The sequence below is a fragment of the Pelophylax lessonae genome, assembly GCF_965119305.1.
Source record: "Pelophylax lessonae genome assembly, chromosome: 13".
NCBI lineage: Eukaryota > Metazoa > Chordata > Amphibia > Anura > Ranidae > Pelophylax > Pelophylax lessonae.
The window spans coordinates 91,646,391-91,668,052 of NC_138780.1; positions in this window are offsets into that span (position 1 = coordinate 91,646,391).

Consider the following 21,662-nt stretch of genomic DNA (forward strand, 5'->3'; position numbering starts at 1 on the left):
CTAGACACTTGGAGACCAAAATAGAGCCATTTTGACCCAAACAAATGTTTCAGGCGATTGGTTACCAAATGCATTTATCTTGTCCAAAACCGGCTTTTTAAGACTCTAATAGACGAAAATACAATCATTTTGACAAAAAAAATTTTCAGACCTTTTGTGACCAAATGCAGTTATTTTGACTAAAAAGGGCTTTTTAGACACTTGGAGACCAAAATAGAGTCATTTTGTCCAAAAAAATGTTTTCAGATCACTGGTAACGAAATGCAATTATCTTGTCTAAAACCGGCTTTTTAAGACTCTAAAAGACAAAAATACAGTCAATTTGGCTAAAAAAAGGTTTTCAGACCTTTGGTGACCAAACGTAGTTATTTTGACTAAAAAGTGCTTTTTAGACACTTGGAGACCAAAATAGAGTCATTTTGACCAAAAACATTTTTTCAGGCCATTGGTTACATAATGTAGTTTATCTTGTCTAAAACCGGCGTTCTAAGACTCTAAAAGACAAAAATACAGTCATTTTGGCTAAAATAGTTTTTCAGACCTTTGGTGACCAAACGTAGTTATTTGAACTAAAAAGGGCTTTTTAGACACTTGGAGACCAAAATAGAGTCATTTTGACCAAAAACATTTTTTCAGGCCATTGGTTACCAAATGCAGTTATCTTGTCTAAATACGGAGTTTTGAGACTCTAAAAGACAAAAATACAGTCATTTTGGCTAAAATAGTTTTTCAGACCTTTGGTGACCAAACGTAGTTATTTGAACTAAAAGGGGCTTTTTAGACACTTGGAGACCTAAATAGAGTCATTTTGACCAAGAACATTATTTCAGGCCATTGGTTACCAAATGTAGTTTATCTTGTCTAAAAGCGGTGTTTTAAGACTCTAAAAGACAAAAATACAGTCATTTTGGCTAAAACATAGTTTCAGACCTTTGGTGACCAAATGCAGTTATTTTGACTAAGAATGGCTTTTTAGACACTTGGAGACCAAAATAGAGTCATTTTGTCCAAAAAAATGTTTTCAGATCACTGGTAACGAAATGCAATTATCTTGTCTAAAACAAGCTTTTTAAGACTCTAAAAGACAAAAATACAGTAATTTTGGCTAAAAAAGGTTTTCAGACCTTTGGTGACCAAATGCAGTTATTTTGACTAAGAAAGGCTTTTTAGACACTTGGAGACCAAAATAGAGTCATTTTGACCCAAACAAATGTTTCAGGCGATTGGTTACCAAATGCAATTATCATGTCCAAAACCGGCTTTTTAAGACTCTAATAGACAAAAATACAATCATTTTGACTAAAAAATTTTTTCAGACCTTTGGTGACCAAACGTAGTTATTTTGACTAAAAAGTGCTTTTTAGACACTTGGAGACCAAAATAGAGTCATTTTGACCAAAAACATTTTTTCAGGCAATCGGTTACCAAAGAGTCATTTTGACCAAAAAAATTTTCAGGCCATTGGAGAGCAAAATGCAGTTATCTTGTCTAAAACCGGCTTTTTAAGACTCTAAATTACAAAAATAGTCCTTTTGACTAAAAGTTTTTTTTCATTCACAGAATACAGAAGTAAGTGTCGGCCGTAAAATGAAATGCAGGTGAGGAGAAAGACCAGTGCTATGGATACATTCTCAGAGACTTTATTGCATAAAAATAGGTTGCAGCCACCAACCAACCCCTAAAACATTAGGGGGTCAAGTATCATATGGGGGGGGGAAGGTAGTTGTAAACGGCGCTACCGTTTATATATAAAGTAAAACCAACAGTGTATCCAGACCGTGGGGTAACTTTTAAGATATGTGCAAAATAAAGTGCCAGTGCAAAGAATATGTGTCGGCCGTAAAAGGCCCCAAAAATTAGCCCACATGGGTTTACCTAACAGCTAAGAATGTAGTATTTGGTGGCTGAAGGTACATTAGGCATTCACAGGATACAGAAGTAAGTGTCGGCCATAAAAGGCCCTAAAAATTAGCCCACATGGGTTTACCTAACAGCTAAGAACGTAGTACTTGGTGGCTGAAGGTATATTAGGCATTCACAGGGTACAGAAGTAAGTGTCTGTATAGGCCCCAAAAATTAGCCCACATGGGTTTAATTGATAGTTAAGAATGTAGTATTCTGTGGCTGAAGGTACATTAGGCATTCACGGGATACAGAAGTAGGTGTCGGCCGTAAAAGGCCACAAAAATTAGCCCACATCAGTTTACCTGACAACTAAGAACATAGCATTTGATGGCTAGAGGTACATTAGGCATTCACACAGTATACAGAAGTAAGTGTCGGCATGTATAGGCCCCAGAAATTAGCTCACATGGGTTTACCTGACAGTTAATAATGTATTATTTGGTGGCTGAAGGTACATTAGGCATTCACAGGATACAGAAGTATGTGTCGGCCTGTATAGTCCCCAAAAACTAGCCCACATGGGTTTAACTGACAGCTAAGATCGTAGTATTCTGTGGCTGAAGGTACATTAGGCATTCACAGGATACAGAAGTAAGTGTCAGCCTGTATAGGCCCCAAAAATTAGCTCACATGGGTTTAACTGACAGCAAAGAACGTACTGTATTATATGGCTGGAAGTACATTAGGCATTCACAGTATACAGAAGTGTCGGCCTGTATAGGCCCCAAAAATTAGCTCACATGGTTTTAACTGACAGCAAAGAACCTAGTGTATTTGATGGCTGGAGGTACATTAGGCATTTCCAGTATACAGAAGTAAGTGTCAGCCTGTTTAGAACCAAAAATTAGCTCACATGGGTTTAACTGACAGCAAAGAACGTATTATTGGATGGCTAGAGGTAAATCAGGCATTCACACCGTATACAGAAGTAGGTGTCAGCCTGTATAGGCCCAAAAAAATTAGCTCACATGGGTTTAACCGGCAGCAGAGAACGTAGTATTTGATGGCTGGAGGTACATTAGGCATTCACACAGTATACAGAAGTAAGTGTCGGCCTCTATAGGCCCCAAAAATTAGCTCACATGGGTTTACCTGACTGCTAAGAACGTAGTATTCTGTGGCTAAATGTACATTAGGCATTCACAGGATACAGAAGTAAGTGTCGGCCATAAAAGGCACCAGAAATTAGCCCACATGGGTATACCTGACACTTACCTTCAGCCACAAAATACTTCGTTCTTAGCTGTCAGTTAAACCCATGTGGGCTAATTTTTGGGGCCTATACAGGCCAACACTTACTTCTGGATGGGAGACCGCCTGGGATTACCAGGTGTTGTAGGATTTTGGCGTTTCCTTTATTCGTTGGCTTTATTTTTGTTTCTCCTGAGGTGCCATCTTGCCATTGCCAAGTTCAAAGGGGTTCAAAGGGGTTCAAAGGGGTCGAAAGTGGCAGTGGTGATAGCCTACGACCACATCACCCTGAACGTGTCTGATTTTGGAAGCTAAGCAGGGTTGGGCCTGGTTAGTACCTGGATGGGAGACCGCTTGGGAAAACCAGGTGCTGTAGGCTTTTGGCTTTTCCTTTATTCGTTGGCTTTATTTTTGTTTCTCCTGAGGTGCCATCTTGCCATGGCCAAGTTCAAAGGAGTCGAGGGTGGCAGTGGTGATCGCCTATGGCCACATCAACCTTAACACGCCCGATCTCATCTGATCTCAGAAGCTAAGCAGGGTCGGGCCTGGTTTGTACCTGGATGCGAGACCGCCTGGGAATACAGGGTGCTGTAGCATTTTGGCTTTTCCTTTATTCGTTGGCTTTCTTTTTGTTTCTCCTGAGGTGCCATCTTGCCATTGCCAAGTTCAAAGGGGTCGCGTGTGGCAGTGGTGATTGCTTACGGCCACATCACCCTGAACACGCCCCATCTCATCTGATCTCGGAAGCTAAGCAGGGTCGGGCCTGGTTAGTACCTGAATGGGAGACCGCCTGGGAATACCAGGTGCTGTAGGCTTTTGGCTTTTCCTTTATTCGTTGGCTTTCTTTTTGTTTCTCCTGAGGTGCCATCTTGCCATGAGCAAGTTCAAAGGGGTCGAAGGTGAGAGTGACAATTGCCTATGGCCACATCACCCTCAACGCGCCCGATCTCGTCTGATTTTGGAAGCTAAGCAGGGTCGGGCCTGGTTAGGACCTGGATGGGAGACCTCCTGGGAATATCAGGTGCTGTAGGCTTTTGGCTTTTCCTTTATTCGTTGGCTTTCTTTTTGTTTCTCCTGAGGTGCCATCTTGCCATGGGCAAGTTCAAAGTGGTCGAGGGTGGCAGTGATAATCGCCTATGGCCACATCACCCTGAATGCGCCTGATCTCATCTGATCTCGGAAGATAACCAGGGTCGGGCCTGGTTACTAGGGCTGATCGAACTTTTGAAAAGTTTGGTTCAACCAGAAGACCCGAATTTCCCGAAAGTTCGGTTCAGATTCCAGAACCCCATTGAAATCAATGGGACCCGAACTTCGGTAATTAAAAAACACAATTTTGAAGCCCTAAAACCCAATAAATGCCCCTAAAAAGTGCCTAGGGTTCTGGGTCATGCCCCAGGGACTATTAATCACACAAAAAAAGTTCTTAAAAATTGTCGTTTTTGATAGAGAGCCAATTATTGAAAAAATTATTGGGAAAAAAAAAGATTTCTTTGGATTTTGTGTCTGTGGGGTCTAAAAAGTGTACCTGTGACGTTTCAGCTTGTAGCATGTCCAGAACCAGAATTATAGCATGCCAAACCTTCAAAAATGACTTTTTTGCTCAACCGTGCCTTTCTTTTGCTCCTAATCAACTGCACAGCCAATGTGTATGATGGGGACATAATGCAGTGCACTGGGAACAAGATTAGAGTTTTTTTTTTAAAAAGGTGCTGTCTCTTTAAATGTGCATATAATTAACAGGTGTATTTTCACAATGTCAGGACCCCAACTTGAACCTGGGACCTCCAGTATGTCTGCCAATGACTCTACTTGCTGAGCCACCTGGAATGCTGGACAGTTTTTGGACAAATCCTTGAATGACCCTGCTGTGAATCTTTAATGCCTTATGCCTTGAACCTTGAACTTTGAACCCTTTGCTCCTCCCATGAACTTCCGGTTTTAAGCCACGTCTTTGCACTTCCTGGTTGGCAGAATATTGTGCCTTCAACAGCCGATATCTCGCTTGTCTCTCCTGCTGCCATCCGTATCTTTGCTACCATCCATTATCGACACTTGGCTTGTTCCTCGACTATGCTTTTGCCTAATCCCGACCTGCAACTACTTGTTACTGACCTTTGGCTATTCCTAGACTACGCTTCTGCTTGATCCTGACCTGCTGTATCTGCTACTGGACCCTGGCTTGCTCACCTCCTGGTGGGGCGATCCTGAGGACTGCGACCTGGTACTAACACGCAGCAAAATCCATCTCCACCATCGAGGGAGTCAAACTAGGCCTTGCAGATTGCCGCATGTCTTCCTCCTCCTCCTCCTCCTCAAAGCCTGCAAAAGTTCCCGAAGAATCGTCCTCCTCCTCTTCCACCCCTGGATCCTGCTCGGGCCTCTGGGAGCTAGGCATAATGGGGTCAGGATTCTCAGGATAAAGGGGGCCTTGAGAGGCAAGGAAGTCCTCCTCTTCCTCCTGCTGCTCTGCCTCCAGGGCCCTGTCCATAATGCCATGCAGAGTGTGCTCCAACAAAAACAGTACCGGTAGGGTGTCACTGATGCATGCGCTGTCCCGGCTGACCATCCTTGTGGACTCCTCAAATCCCGAGAGGACAGCACATGCATCCTTAATCAAAAGCCACTGCCGTGGTGAAAAGAAGCCCAGGCGCGCTGAGCCAGTGCTGGTGCTGTACTCGCAGAGATATTCATTGAGATATTCATTGATATTCATTCATATTCATTGAAATTCGTATGCATGTACAGGCGCTGCAGCATAGCCAAGGTGGAGTTCCAGCGGGTGGGCATGTCACAGATGAGGCGGTGTACCGGCAGGTGAAACTCGTGCTGCACTTCGGCCAAACGTGCAGTGGCACTGTACGACCGCCTGAAGTGATTGCACACCCTTCTTGCCATCCTTAGCACATCCTGCATTCCCGGTTCAAAAACCGCTGTACCACGAGATTCAGGACATGCGCCAGGCATAGCACATGGGTCAACTTTCCCTGACGAAGGGCGGCCAGGAGGTTTGACCCATTATCGGTAACCACCATCCCTGGCTGCAGCTGGCGTGGTGTCAACCACCTCTGGGCCTGTGCCTGCAGAGCCCCAAGAATCTCAGGGGCAGTATGCTGCCTGTCCCCTAGACACACAAGCTGCAGCACTGCGTGACACCTTTTGGCCTGAAACATAGAATAGCCCTTTGAACGCTTAAGTAGTACCTCATCATATTCAAAGGACCATTCTGCAGAGGAGGGCATGGAGGAGGATGAGTAGGAGGAGCAGAAGGGGGTAGAAGTGATCGATCTACCCAGATCAGTGACACCACCAGCTGTTTGCAGACGTGGGGGCAACCTGGCTGCAGCACCGAGCTCTGGCTACAATCCCTTCCGCTGGCAAGCAGTGTCACCCAATGAGCAGTGACAGAAATGTACCGTCCCTGCCCATGTTTGCTTGACCAAGTGTCAGCCGTCAGGTGTATCTTACGGCTGACTGACGTGGCCAGGGACGACACTACATTGCCTTCCACATGTTGGTATAGGGATGGCAGGGCCTTACGGGCAAAGTAATGCCGACTTGGCACCTGCCACTGTGGAACTGCACATTTTGCAAAGTCACGGAAGGGAGCAGACTCTACCAGGTTAAATGGTAACAGTTGCAGAGCCAGTAGTTTTGCCAAACTACTGTTTAGATGCTGGGTATGTGGGTGACGGGGAGTATACATTTTTTTTCGTTCCAGCATGTGTGGAATCAAAATTTGGCGTCTAGATGTTACAACTGGTGGTGTGCTGGAGGTAGATGCGACAATGCCTGCTATATCATCATCCCTGTCAATGGAGGCTGCCAACAGGTGACGAGTGACTATAGCAGGGCCAGGAATAGACTGATGTGCAGGTGGAGCACGAGGAGCAGCGCGAGGAGGACTAGGAGGCCGACTGACCGATCTTTGGCCCTTTTGTGGGTTCTTCAAATGCTCCTGCCAACAGGCCAAGTGGTGGGTTGTCAAATGCCTGTTTAGGCAGCTTGTACCCAGGTGGTTGAAATTTTTGCCACGTTTTATACCCTTCTGACAAATCTTGCAGATTGCAACTGTTCGGTCTGCATGGGATGTCTCAAAAAAGGCCCATCAAGGAGAGGTGTGTATAGTGGCCCGGGAGACAACAGGTGCGGCCTTAGATGGAGCGGGCCATCTGCTCTCCCCTCTTGCTTGCTCTGCCTCCTCCTCAACCTCAGACCCAACATCAGACTCCATAAAGGACTGAGCATCAGGCTGGAGTAGATGGCCGACACTGTGGTCAAACAGCTCAGCTGACTCCTCTGCCATGTCTGAAGTTGGGTCTAAGGGAGGACGTGAGGTGGACATGGACTCATCTCTATTTGTTCTGCCAACTGCAGAAGACTGACCACTTTTCTCTGCCTGGGTCACTGTAGTTGCAGATGATGCCGATGATGAGGGTTTGGTAATATAGTCCACCACCTCCTGTACGTACTGTGGACGTATAGCTTGGCCACTGCCGGAGAACAATGCAAATGGTGGCCTGGCTGAGGACTGACCACCACGTCCACCCCTGCCTCTAGACACCCTAGAAGCTGTGCCCCTTTCCGCAGCAGGGCCACGTATGCCTTTTCTTGGTCTACCTGGCATATTTGTCACTGAGGCGTTGGCAACTCTGTGCAGTGAAAAACGCACACTGCTATGCGACCCACAGTTGTCGCTGAATACAGCACAGCAGATGCCTGTCACGCACAGTTGCAAAGCCTTTTGCACAGTGGACCTAACGCTTTCAAGAACAGGCATTAAGTTGTCACTGAGGCAATGTATTTTGCTGACTAGCAAACACGTATACCTGCTGTAGATATATCAGCACTGTGGAACGTGCTCACTACACAGAACCCTCACACTTTCACTTTCCCTACAGAAACTAGATTATTACATCTAACTACTGTGGTACAAAGTTCCCTAACTATACTAGATATCCCTTTCCTCACACTAAAAGAACAGCTCCATACAGCAGAAGACTGACACTGTCCCTTTAATTTTTATTTTTTTTTCTAACTCAAAAAACCAGCACAATCGCTGTATTTCTAACTACACTGACTGGCTGTAAGCTGAATGCAATTTTGCTATATGGAGCTTTAGAAGCACTCACCTATGCAGAAAACATAGTGTAGCAAAGCAGGAGTAAGAGAAATGCTTCCACTCTCTTCAACAGACTCTGTATCACTGTGCTATGGGTTAGGCGGGGCTATCTTATATACTGTGGGGCGTATTCACTTCTGATTGGAACCTGGTCTCCGTAGTCACTCCAATCACGTTCCCAGAAGACTCCTGCCCCCTCATTGGCTTTTGTTGATGTTTCTGGGCCAATCACGGGCTTTTAAAGCCAAGTTCCTGTACCAGTGCATTTTGGGCGGTTCTGGTGGCCGAATTCCGAACTTTTACCGCAAAAAGTTCGGAATTCGGCCGAATTTTGAACACCCAATGTTCGGGTCGAACCGATGGTCGACCCAAACCGTTCGATCATCCCTACGGGTTAGTACCTGGATGGGAGACCACCTGGGAATACCAGGTGCTGTAGGCTTTTGGCTTTTCCTTTATTCGTTGGCTTTCAAGATAACTGCATGTGGTAACCAATAGCCTGAAAAAATGTTTTTGGTCAAAATGAATATTTTCGTCTTTTAGAGTCTTAAAACGCTTGTTTTAGACAAGATAACTGCATTTGGTCTACAATGGCCTGAAAAAATTTTTTGGTCAAAATGACTCTAATTTGGTCTCCAAGTGTCTAAAAAGCCTTTATTCGTCAAAATAACTGCATTTGGTCACCAAAGGTCTGAAAATTGTTTTTAGTCAAAATTACTGTATTTTCACCTTTTAGAGTCTTAAAAAGCCGGTTTTAGACAAGATAATTGCATTTTGTAACCAATGGCCTGAAAAATCTTTTTGGTCAAAATGACTCTATTTTGGTTTTTCAAGTGTCTAAAAAGCCTTTTTTAGTCAATATAACTGCATTTGATAACCAAAGGTCTGAAAAATAATTTAGTCAAAATGACTGTATTTTTGTCTTTTATAGTCTTAAAACGCTTGTTTTAGACAAGATAATTGCATTTGGTCTCCAATGGCCTGAAAAATATGTTTTTGATCAAAATGACTCTGTTTTGGTCTCCAAGTGTCAAAAAAGCCTTTTTTAGTCAGAATAACTGCATTTGATCACCAAAGATCTGGAAAAAATGTTTTAGTCAAAATGACTGTATTTTCAGCTTTTAGAGTCTTAAAACGCCGGTTTTAGACCAGATAACTGCATTTGGTAAACCAATGGCCTGAAAAAAAAATTTTGGTCAAAATTACATTATTTTGGTCTCCAAGTGTCTAAAAAGCCTATTTTAGTCAAAATAACTACATTTGGTCACCAAAGGTCTGATTTTTTTTTGTCAAAATTTTCGTCTTTTCGTCTTTTAGAGTCTTAAACAGCCGCTTTTTAGACAAAATAACTGCATGTGGTAACCAATAGCCTGAAAACATTTTTTTTTGGTCAAAATTACTCTATTTTGGTTTTCAAGTGTCTAAAAAGCCTACAAGCCTTTTAAGACTCTAAAAGACAAAAATACAGTCGTTTTGACTAAATTTTTTTCAGGGGGGCGTGGCCGAGCTGCGGGTGTGAGCGGACGTGCATGCTGTGAGCTCCGCTGTTAATCCTGGTAGTTATCCTGTGTAACTCCTTAGCCCTGTGTTCCCTGGAGTGCGGTGATCACCCTGTGAGTCCTCCATCTTCTCTCCGTGATGTCTAAAAAGGGTAAAGAGGGAAATCCGCACAGGCCGGCCCGATCCAAGATGGCGGCGCCTCGCAGCGTGCAGCACAGAAGGCAACATATCTGGAGGCTGCTCAAAAGCTTTTTGCTAAGCCTGCTGCCCGGGACCCCCAAACTCTATCTGAGGACCATCGATCCGGCTCACCGGGGTCGCATTCAGACACGGATGACACTGTTCCCTTAGGGGATCTCTCCCGCCAGTTTGCTGATTGGGAGGCAGCAGATGCAGACCAGGCCCCGAGGCAATCATCTCCTACCCCGGACACAGAACCCACGTTGCGGGACATTATGGCTGCGGTTACCACCTGTACCACCTCAATTACGGCCCTGACAGCGGAGTTAAAGGTGGTCAAGGCTGAGATATCGTTCATGAGACATGATATGCAGAAATTGAGGGAGAGGACAGTGGCAGTGGAAGGCAGGGTCAGCTCCCTGGAGGATGACATGGCGCCTTTGCAAAGGGAAGTGAAACATACTGCCCTGCTCTCAGCCCAGCAAGCTGCACGTCTGGATGACTTGGAGAATAGGATGAGACGGAGTAATATAGAGCAATTGGGATCCTTGAGCGGGCGGAAGGTAAAGATCCTGTGGCTTTCATTGAAAAATGGCTGCTCTCTATTTTTGGGCAAGAATCCTTTACTTCCATGTTTTCAGTGGAACGTGCTCATAGGGTGCCTATGCGACTTCTTCCTCCTGGAGCCCCCCCCCCGCGCACTTTCATCTTCAAATTCCTCAATTCCAGGGGAATGCAGGGGAGGCTCAAGATTGACAACTCAAGGATCTCCCTGTTCCCCGATTACTCTGCGGTGGTGCAGAAACAGCGTGCGAAATTCGTAGAGGTCAAGTGGAGATTGCGGGACTTGAATGTTCAATACGCTATGCTGTACCCTTCCAGGCTCCGGGTGGTGGTCCGGGATGAGGTGTTGTTCTTTGACAAGCCTTCTGCTGCTGTTCAATGGCTGGATGCTAATGGTGGGGCCCTGCGGGCGGCCACTTCCCCCAGGCGAGAAGACCTTTGAGGATCGTTTCTACTTTTTGGAACTTTTCTACTCTTTTCGGCCGGTCATGGATCCTTTCGGTTCTCCTGCCTATACCTGGCACTTGATATTACACACACTTTTCCTGTTATGATGAGAGCTCTTCTGCTGCACTAATGGTTGCTACCTCTCACATGGTTGCTAATTTTGAGGAGACTACACTGGCATCGGTGGTCCCTCTCCGGTTCCCCCCCCTTGGTCGTGACTGGACATGCCCTATTGACTCGTCCCTTCCCCCACACGTGGCAGACGTGTATTGCCTTTTTGTTCCCCCCTTTTTGCCTTTTTTCTGGTCCTGGACTTTGGTTCGATTTTTGCTTTTCCTGCATGTACTTTGTCGCTCTACTGCTATTATTTTACCCTATGCTGTGGATGTTCCTATTGACTGTTCTCTATGCTGGGGCTGCACCGGTACTGTGTGGGCTGGGCGACTACTCCTGTTGCTCTCTCTATATAGCTGGGCTGTGCTGATGGGGTGTAGTGGGTTCACCCTTTCTGGGTGCCCTCTTTCACCTCCCTGGCCGGGTTGCCTGACGCTCCGTGTATGGCTACATTTTGACTATGGCTGATAATATTTGTGTGATGTCCTGGAATGTGCGGGGCCTCGGCAACCCGGTAAAGAGGACGGCGGTGCTCCGCACCATCAAACACCTGCAGGCAGATGTGGTTTGCCTGCAGGAGACCCATATGTCTCCTTCCACTTCCCTGTGTCTAGCTCCTAGCGTATTTAGTCACCAGTTCCACTCTGTTTACTCCACTTATTCGAGAGGGGTGTGTATTTTGATTAAGAAGGGGGTACGGTTTCTATGCTCAAAGTCTGTGATTGACCCTGAGGGCCGGTTTGTTTTATCCTGCCAACTAGCAAGCCTTAGGTGTGTACTTGTGCCCCCCCCCCTGTATTCTGCAGGGGTACTTAAACTTATCGTGCCACATATTGCTCAACTTCCTGATGTGCCCCTGCTGATGTTGGGGGACTTTACTGCTGTACTTGACTCTGCCTGGGATAGGTTTTCCTCTCACTCCGGTGGACCCATGCTGGCCGGGGGGGCTACGCCCCTTGCTCGGTTGGTGGGTGAACTCGGACTGACAGATGTCTGGAGGATGGGCCACCCTGAGGTACGAAAGTTTTCGTGCTTCTCGGCGTCACACTTGGGATTGTCTAAGATAGATCTGGAGCTGGGTAATGGTTCGCTACTGCCTATGGTGGTCGTGGCGGGGAAATCCCTTTGGAAACTCAATGCATTCTGGCTGACGCTCTTTCCTAGTCCTGATCCCCTGCCACCCAAACTAATGTCCTTTTTTGCTGACAATTTGGAATCCACAGAGGTGGGGGTGGTGTGGGATGCGGCTAAGGCATTCATGGGAGGTCAGTTTATACGTACGGTTAATGCCATTAAAACGGACACCAGGCAATGGGAGAATACTGTGTTGGACGCAGTGACTAGAGCGGAGGAAACTTATGTTAGGGACCCGTCAGATGATACTCAGAGGTCGTGGCTGGCTGCCCAATCTATGGCCAAGTCGGTCTCGATTCAAAAGGCTGAAAACAAGCGCTTCTTCTTGCAGCAGAGGTATTTTGAGAAGGGAGAAAACACGGGTCATATGTTGGCCATGCTGGTTCGCTCGCGGCAGCCTGCGGCATTTATACCCCAGATTAAGGATCCTCAGGGGGTGCTCTGGCATGCCACGGCTGACATACGGAGAATACTTGGGAAGTTTTTTGCTGATCTTTACTCCTCTAAGATCTCGGCTGACTCACGAGAAATTGCTGATTTTTTTGGCTTCCTGCGATTTGCCTTCTCTGTCTGCCTGGGACGTGGCTGTGCTTGGGGCCCCCCTTACGGAAAACGAACTTTATGCGGCCTTGAAATCTACTAAGCCTGGTAAATCTCCGGGGGCTGATGGTATCCCATCGGAGGTTTACAGCCGATACGCTGAACAGTTGGTGCCCGTGCTGCTGCGGGTATATAACGAAGCCTTCCGTATTGGCCGCTGTTAGGAATGCTTCCTGAGCACACTGATGTGCTGTCATGAATCTGCAATCTAAAGGGTTAACCTAGAGCAGACTAATTGCAGTAATTGGCAAAGAGGCTGCCTTATTTAAACAGCTCAGAAGCACTGTGTCCTTGCTGACTTGTCTGCAGCTCTTCCTGTGTTCCTGAAGCCTGCTTCCTGTTACCTGTTTGATATCCGTTTTGACCTTTGGCTTGTTCCTGACCTTGTTGACCTGCTGCCCATCCTGACCACCGGCTTGTTTGACCATTCTCTCGGATCTCCCTTGTCTGCTTATCTGCCTTTGGATCACGACCGGCTTCTCCCTTGGTGGGGCGACCCTGAGGACTGCGACCTGGTATCCACACGCAGCAAAATCCATCCTCCCCACTAGAGGCTCTTGCGAAAACCGGTGGATACTTAGATTCCGCAACTCAGGTTAGCCTGTGTCACTTACCTTGGGGGTTCCCGTCTAAGCTCCGCCCTCTGTCACACGTGGGGCCTTCCTCTGCCATCAGGCTACCACTTGTATCCCTAACAGTACAAATCAGCCATGACGGAGCCTGCAAGAGAAGCCTCACCGTTGGAAGAGATCTGCCAACACCTCGCAGCCCTGTCTCAAACCGTAAAGTCGCTTCAAGACGGCTACACACAGCTAGAGGAACGGCTGCGCTCTACGACACTTCAGGGGGATCCTCCTGTATTATCTGCTTCCTCTCCTGCTGCAGCACTCTCTGCACCTGCTTCTGGCCCTACCGTAGTGATGCTGCCACCAGAACCTCAAGTTCCTGCTCCCGAAAAATATTCCGGGGATCGCGGTAAATTCCGCGCCTTTCGCAACGCCTGCCAGCTGTATTTCTCCCTGCAACCTCAAACCTTTTCTTTGGAGACCACCAAGGTGGGGTTTGTTATCTCCCTGCTCCTAGGTGAACCCCAGTCCTGGGTTCATCGGCACCATTAAACTCCTTACGGTCATTTTTTGAGGCCATGGCACAGCTCTATGATGACCCGCAGCGATCCTCCACCGCAGAAGCTGCGCTTCATGTTCTTCAGCAGGGTCGCAGGCCCGTAGAACACCACGTCACTAACTTCCGCCGCATCAGTTCCGATACGTCCTGGAATGAAGCAGCACTCCGGTATCAGTTCCGTCTCGGCTTGTCAGAAGGACTGAAGGACGAGCTGGCGCGGGTAGGTGTCCCCAACGCCGTGGAAGATTTGATTTCCCAGGCCATTCAAATCGACCGGTGGCTACGGGAGCACAAAGCAGAACGATCTCCGCAGCAGTTCAGACCAGCCTGGACGCTACCACGAGTTGCTCATCCTGCATACTTTTCTTCTGCTGGGTCAGCTCTTACCAACCCCGCTCCCGCTGGAGTCGCCTCAGATACGCCTGAACCTATACAACTTGGGATCATACGGCCTGCTTTGTCCCCGGAGGAGAGACGCCGTCGCCAGTTGGGTAACCTGTGCCTGTATTGCGGTGAAGCTGGCCACACACAGTTACTGCAATCATTGACTTAGGAGCCTGCCGTTGTTTCATTGATCGCTCGTTCGCCCTGCAACATGGCGTACCTCTCCGGCTCAAGACTCAGGACCTCACCATCTTCCTGGCTGATGGCTCCCACATCAAATCCGGGCCCGTGACCCAAGAAACTTTTCCCCTTCCTATGGTCTCCTCCTCCGGCCATAAGGAACTGATTAGCCTGGATGTTATCACATCCTCCTTATTTCCCATTATCCTGGGATTACCGTGGTTGCAAGCACATAACCCGCAAGTCAATTGGATCACAGGCACCATCCAGTTCCCATCTCTTTACTGCAAGAATTCCTGTCTACCCGCTCCTCCTGAATTCCCCAAGACTCTGTTCTGTCTTGAATCCGAACCTGATGTGTGTTCTGTGGTGCCCAAAGCATACCATGATTTCCTGGACGTATTCAGCAAACGATGACTGCCCCATCGACTTGCTCCCAGGAGCCGAAATCCCGTTCGGCCGGATTTATCCACTTTCTGAACGTGAGCTGGACGTCTTAAAGGACTATGTAGACGAAAGTCTGAAGAAGGGGTTCATCCGTCCCTCTACCTCTCCAGCAGGGGCAGGTATCTTCTTCGTAGAGAAGAAGGATCACACCCTCCGACCCTGCATAGATTATAGGGATTTAACTAAAGTTACTATTAAAAACCGTTATCCCCTTCCTCTAGTCCCCGAACTCTTTCAGAGACTCAGATCTGCCATCCTGTTTACTAAGCTGGATCTTCGTGGGGCGTACTACTTGGTGAGCATCCGAGAGGGCGACGAATGGAAGACTGCTTTCCACACTAGATTCGGACATTTCGAATACCTGGTAATGCCATTTGGCCTTTGTAATGCTCCTGCCACGTTTCAACACTTTGTGAACGACATCTTCAGGGATTGGTTGGATATCTTCATCATCGTATACTTGGATGACATCCTAATCTTCTCAACATCCCTAGAGCAGCATCGCGAGCACGTTCGAAATGTCCTCGGTCGCCTTTGCCAGCATGGTCTCTACGCCAAGGCCGAGAAGTGCGTTTTTGAGCAGAACAGTATACCGTTTCTGGGGTTAATAATTTCCACAGAAAGAATAGAGATGGATCCTCAGAAGGTCTCTGTCATTCTGGACTGGCCACCTCCATCAGACAAAAAGGGAGTACAGCGCTTCGTTGGCTTCGCCAATTTTTATAGGAGGTTCATTAAGGGGTTCTCTAACATCATAGCCCCTATTACTCACCTTACTAAGAAGAACGTCCGCTTCCAGTGGACCCCAGAAGCTCAGTCCGCCTTCTCGGTTCTTAAAAAACATTTTACCTCTGCCCCTATCCTAAGTCACCCGGATCCTGCCTTACCCTATCTCCTGGAGGTAGACGCATCGGACGTTGCGGTCGGGGCAGTCATCTCCCAAAGACAGGGAACTAGAGACTTAACTCACCCAATAGCCTTCTTTTCCCGGAAACTCTCTCCCGCGGTGAAAAACTATGATGTCGGGGACCAGGAACTCCTGGCTATCAAAGCCGCTCTCGAAGAGTGGAGATATCTACTAGAAGGAGCATCACACCCGATTCTTATATTTACCGATCATAAGAACCTTGAGTACTTAAGATCTGAAAAGCGACTTAGACCCCACCAGGCCCGATGGGCACTCTTCTTCTCCAGATTCTCGTTCCATGTCACCTATCGGCCCGGGTCGAAAAATGTCAAACCGGATGCCCTGTCCCGGATGTTTGATAATACTAAAGAAGAGTTGGTACCTGACACTATCCTGTCAGAGAAAAACTTCCTGCTCACTAGCCTGAAATCCCATCTTGAGCAAGCCTCTGCCAAAATTTCCGGTCCACCTGGGATACCCCTGTCACGCAAGGATGGTTTGTTGTGGGCTAAGGACAAAATATTTGTCCCGGAGGGAGTCAGAGTTTCGGTTCTAGCTGCCTGCTATGACCACCCTCTGGCTGGCCATTTTGGTGTTCATAGGACCCTTGACCTCATGCAACGCATCTTCTGGTGGCCTGAGATGGGAAAAGACTGCAGAAGTTATGTGTCTTCCTGTGTTTCTTGCTCCAGGAGTAAAACCACTAGAAGTAAGGCGTGGGGTCTCCTCAGACCACTCCCAATCCCTGACCGGCCCTGGCAAACTATCGCCATGGACTTTATCGTGGAACTTCCACCTTCGGCCGGGTGCTCCGCCATTTTTGTGGTTGTAGACCGGCTTACTAAGATGGCCCACTTTCTACCCCTCAAAGGTACCCCCTCTGCAAAAGAAACTGCAGAAGTCTTCATTAGGGAGATTGTGCGACTCCACGGGGTACCCACGAACATTATCTCGGACAGAGGGGTACAGTTCACGTCACGCTTTTGGAGGGCCTTGTGTAAGCTACTAAAAATTGAATTATCTATGTCCTCAGCTTACCACCCGCAGACGAACGGGCAAACAGAGAGAACAAACCAGACCCTGGAACAATATCTCCGGTGCTTTACCACCTTCGTCCAGGACGACTGGGTAGCATTACTACCATTTGCGGAATTTGCCTTTAATAATTCACGACATTCCGTTACGGGCAATCTCCCTTCTTTGCCAATTATAGTGCACGTTCAGGGTGATGTGGCCGTAGGCGATCACCACTGCCACCCTCGACCCCTTTGAACTTTGCCATGGCAAGATGGCACCTCAGGAGAAACAAAAAGAAAGCCAACAAATAAAGGAAAATCCAAAAGCCTACAGCACCTGATATTCCCAGGCTGTCTCCCATCCAGGTACTAACCAGGCCCGACCCTGCTTAGCTTTCAAGATCAGATGAGATTGAGCGTGTTCAGGGTGATGTGGCCGTAGGCGATCACCTCTGCCACCTTGACCCCTTTGAACTTGGCCATGGCAAGATGGCTCCTTAGGAGAAACAAAAAGAAAGACAATGAATAAAGGAAAAGCCAAAAGCCTACAGCACCTGGTATTCCCAGGCGGTCTCCCATCCAGATACTAACCAGGCCCGACCCTGCTTAGCTTCCAAGATCAGACGAGATCGGCCATGTTCAGGGTGATGTGGCTGTAAGCGATCACCACTGCCACCCTCGACCCCTTTGAACTTGGCCATGGCAAGATGGCACCTCAGAAGAAACAAAAAGAAAGCCAACGAATAAAGGAAAAGCCAAAAGCCTACAGCACCTGGTATTTCCAGGCGGTCTCCTATCCAGGTACTAACCAGGCCCGACCCTGCTTTGCGTCCGAGATCAGACGAGATAGTGCACGTTCAGGGTGATGTGGCCGTAGGCGATCACCCCTGCCACCCTCGACCCCTTTGAAATTGGCCATGGCAAGATGGCACCTCAGGAGAAACAAAAAGAAAGCCAACAAATAACGGAAAAGCCAAAAGCCTACAGCACCTGATATTCCCAGGCGGTCTCCCATCCAGGTACTAACCAGGCCCAACCCTGCTTAGCTTTCAAGATCAGATGAGATTGAGCGCGTTCAAGGTGATGTGGCTGTAGGCAATCACCACTGCCACCCTCGACCCCTTTGAACTTGGCCATGGCAAGATGGCACCTCAGTAGAAACAAAAAAAAAGCCAACGAATAAAGGAAAAGCCTACAGCACCTGGTATTCCCAGGCGGTCTCCCATCCAGGTACTAACCAGGCCTGACCTTGCTTAGCTACCGTGATCAGACGAGATTGGGCGCGTTCAGGGAAGAACGTAGTGCATTTGAAGGCTGGAGGTACATTAGGCATTCACACAGTATACAGAAGTAAGTGTCGGCCTGTATAGGCCCCAAAAAATAGCTCACATGGGTTTAACTGACAGCAAAGAACGTAGTATTTGATGGCTAGAGGTACATTAGGTATTCACACTGTATACACAAGTAAATGTCGGCATGTATAGGCCCCAAAAATTAGCTCACATGGGTTTACCTGACAGTTAAGAATGTAGTATTTGGTGACTGAAGGTACATTAGGCATTCACAGGATACAGAAGTAAGTGTCAGCCTGTATAGTCCCCAAAAATTAGCCCACATTGGTTTTACTGACAGCTAAGAACATAGTATTCTGTGGCTGAAGGTACATTAGGCATTCAAACAGTATACTGAAGTAAGTGTCGGCCTGTTTAGGCCCCAAAAATTAGCTCACATGGGTTTAACTGACAGCAAAGAACGTAGTATTGGATGGCTAGAGGTACATCAGGCATTCACACAGTATACAGAAGTAATTGTCGGCCTGTATAGGCCCCAAAAATTAGCTCACATGGGTTTAACTGACAGCAAAGAACGTAGTATTGGATGGCTAGAGGTACATCAGGCATTCACACAGTATACAGAAGTAAGTGTCGGCCTCTATAGGCCCCAAAAATTAGCTAACATGGGTTTACCTGACTGCTAAGAATGTAGTATTCTGTGGCTAAAGGTACATTAGGCATTCACAGGATACTGAAATAAGTGTCAGTCATAAAAGGCCCCAGAAATTAGCCCACATGGGTTTACCTGACACTTACCTTCAGTCACAGAATACTACATTCTAAGCTGTCAGTTAAACCCATGTGGGCTAATTTTTGGGGCCTATACAGGCCGACACTTACTTCTGTACCCTGTGAATGCCTAATGTACCTTCAGCCACCAAATACGACGTTCTTAGCTGTCAGGCTAATTTTTGGGGACTTTTATGGCCGACACTTACTTCTGTATCCTGTGAATGCCTAATGTACCTTCAGCCACAGGATACTAAATACATTCATTTTGACAAAAAACATTTCAGACCATTGGAGACCAAGTGCAGTTATCTTGTCTAAAACTGGCTTTTTAAGACTCTAAAAGACAAAAATACAGTCACTTTGACTAAATTTGTTTTTAGACCTTTGGTGACGAAATGCAGTTATTTTGACTAAAAAAGGCTTTTTAGATACTTGGAGACCAAAATTTAGTCATTTTGACCAAATTTCTTTTTTAAGGCCATTGTAGCCCAAATGGCGGGTTTTAGACAACTCTTGTCTAAAACCGGCTTTTAAGGCTCTAAAAGACAAAAATACATTCATTTTGACTAAAAAAAATTTCAGACCTTTGGTGAACAAATGCAGTTATTTATACTAAAAAAGGCTTTTTAGACACTTGGAGACCAAAATAGAGTCAATTTGACCAAGAAAATGTTCAGGCCATTGGAGCCAAATGTCTAAAATCTTGTCTAAAACCGGCTTTTTAAGGCTCTAAAAGACAAAGATATAGTCATTTGGACTAAAAAAAAATTCAGACCTTTGGTGACCAAATGCAGTTATTTTGACTATAAAAGGCTTTTTAGACACTTGGAGACCAAAATAGAGTCATTTTGACCGAAAATTTATTTTCAGGCCATTGGAGCCCAAATGGCCAGTTTTAGACAAATCTTGTCTTAAACCGGCTTTTTAAGGCTCTAAAAGACAAAAATTAGGTCATTTTGACTAAAAAAAATTTCAGACCTTTGGTGAGGAAATGCAGTTATTTTAACTAAAAAAAAGGCTTTTTAGACACTTGGAGACCAAAATAGAGTCATTTTGACCAAAATATTTTTTCAGGCCATTGGAGAGCAAAATGCAGTTATCTTGTCTAAAACCGGCTTTTTAAGACTCTAAAATACAAAAATAGTCCTTTTGACTAAAAGTTTTTTTTCATTCACAGAATACAGAAGTAAGTGTCGGCCGTAAAATGCAATGCAGGTGAGGAGAAAGACCAGCGCTATGGATAAATTTTCAGAGACTTTATTGCATAAAAATAGGTTGCAGCCACCAACCAACCCCTAAAACATTAGGGGTCAAGTATCATATGGGGGGGAGGTAGTTGGAAACGGCGCTACCTTTTATATATAAAGTAAAACCAACAGTGTATCCAGACCGTGGGGTAACTTTTAAGATATGTGCAAAATAAAGTGCCAGTGCAAAGAACATGTGTCGGCCGTAAAAGGCCCCAAAAATTAGCCCACATGGGTTTACCTAACAGCTAAGAACGTAGTATTTGGTGGCTGAAGGTACATTAGGCATTCACAGGATACAGAAGTAAGTGTCGGCCATAAAAGGCCGATCCCGGCGGCATATTAAACCTCTCACACAGCCCATCCGAGCCCGCAAACCTCACGGAGCCCAGGCATCCACCCTCCGGAAGGTACCTCTATGGATAAATTTGTCCTCCACGGCCCGCCGCCGAGCTCCCAAGCCCCCCGGGGCGACGCGGCTGACCAGGCCTCATCTGAGGCAAATATGGCGGACGTCTCACAGCATCATGTTCCCCCCCAGGGTATACCTGCATCGGTCTTCCCCGAGGCGCAGATAGCCACACTAGCACAAGCAGTTGCCACCCTGCTATCGCCCACTATTACCGCAGCGGTGGATAAGGCTATAGCGCAGGGCCTCACTCACCTCAAGAATTAGCTGGGGGAACAGGCAGGCAGACTTGCTGAGCTGGAGCACCAAGTGTCTGATATAGAGGATAAGGTCCAGAACTCTTTTACTCATGACCAGCAGGCCCGGCAAACGCAGAGTTACATTCTAGAGAAGCTGGACGATTTAGAGAATCGGTCCAGGCGCAATAATCTGCGGGTCATAGGTTTGCCTGAATCTTTCAATATGGAAAGTGGGTTTCTGCCAGCGGTTCAATAATACATCAGCATGGAGTTTGATCAGGTCAAAAGGCGTTCTGCAAAGGGGGTAATACCAGGTGAGGACCCAGCAGGGGTCCAGGGAAACACATAAAGGGGTACCTGTTAGAGGAAGTCTCGACTTCACTTCTTTCCTCATGTAAGTCTCGCTATCGCCCAGAGACAGCGTTACCGATAGTCTGCCGTTGGCGCCCAGCTTAACCATACATACAATTTTGCAAAAAATTAATTTTTCTTCATACATTTGGGCCAAAATTTATACTGCTACATATCTCTGGTAAAATTAACCCAAATTAGTGTATATTATTTAGTCTGTGTGAAAGTTATTGAGTCTAGAAGCTATGGTACCAATTACTGAAATTTGATCACACCAGATGTACTGATGGCCTATCTCCTTTCTTGAGGCCCTGAAATGTCAGGACAGTACAAATACCCCCCAATTGTAGAGGTACATCAGGCATTCACACAGTATACAGAAGTAATTGTCGGCCTGTATAGGCCCCAAAAATTAGCTCACATGGGTTTAACTGACAGCAAAGAACGTAGTATTGGATGGCTAGAGGTACATCAGGCATTCACACAGTATACAGAAGTAAGTGTCGGCCTCTATAGGCCCCAAAAATTAGCTCA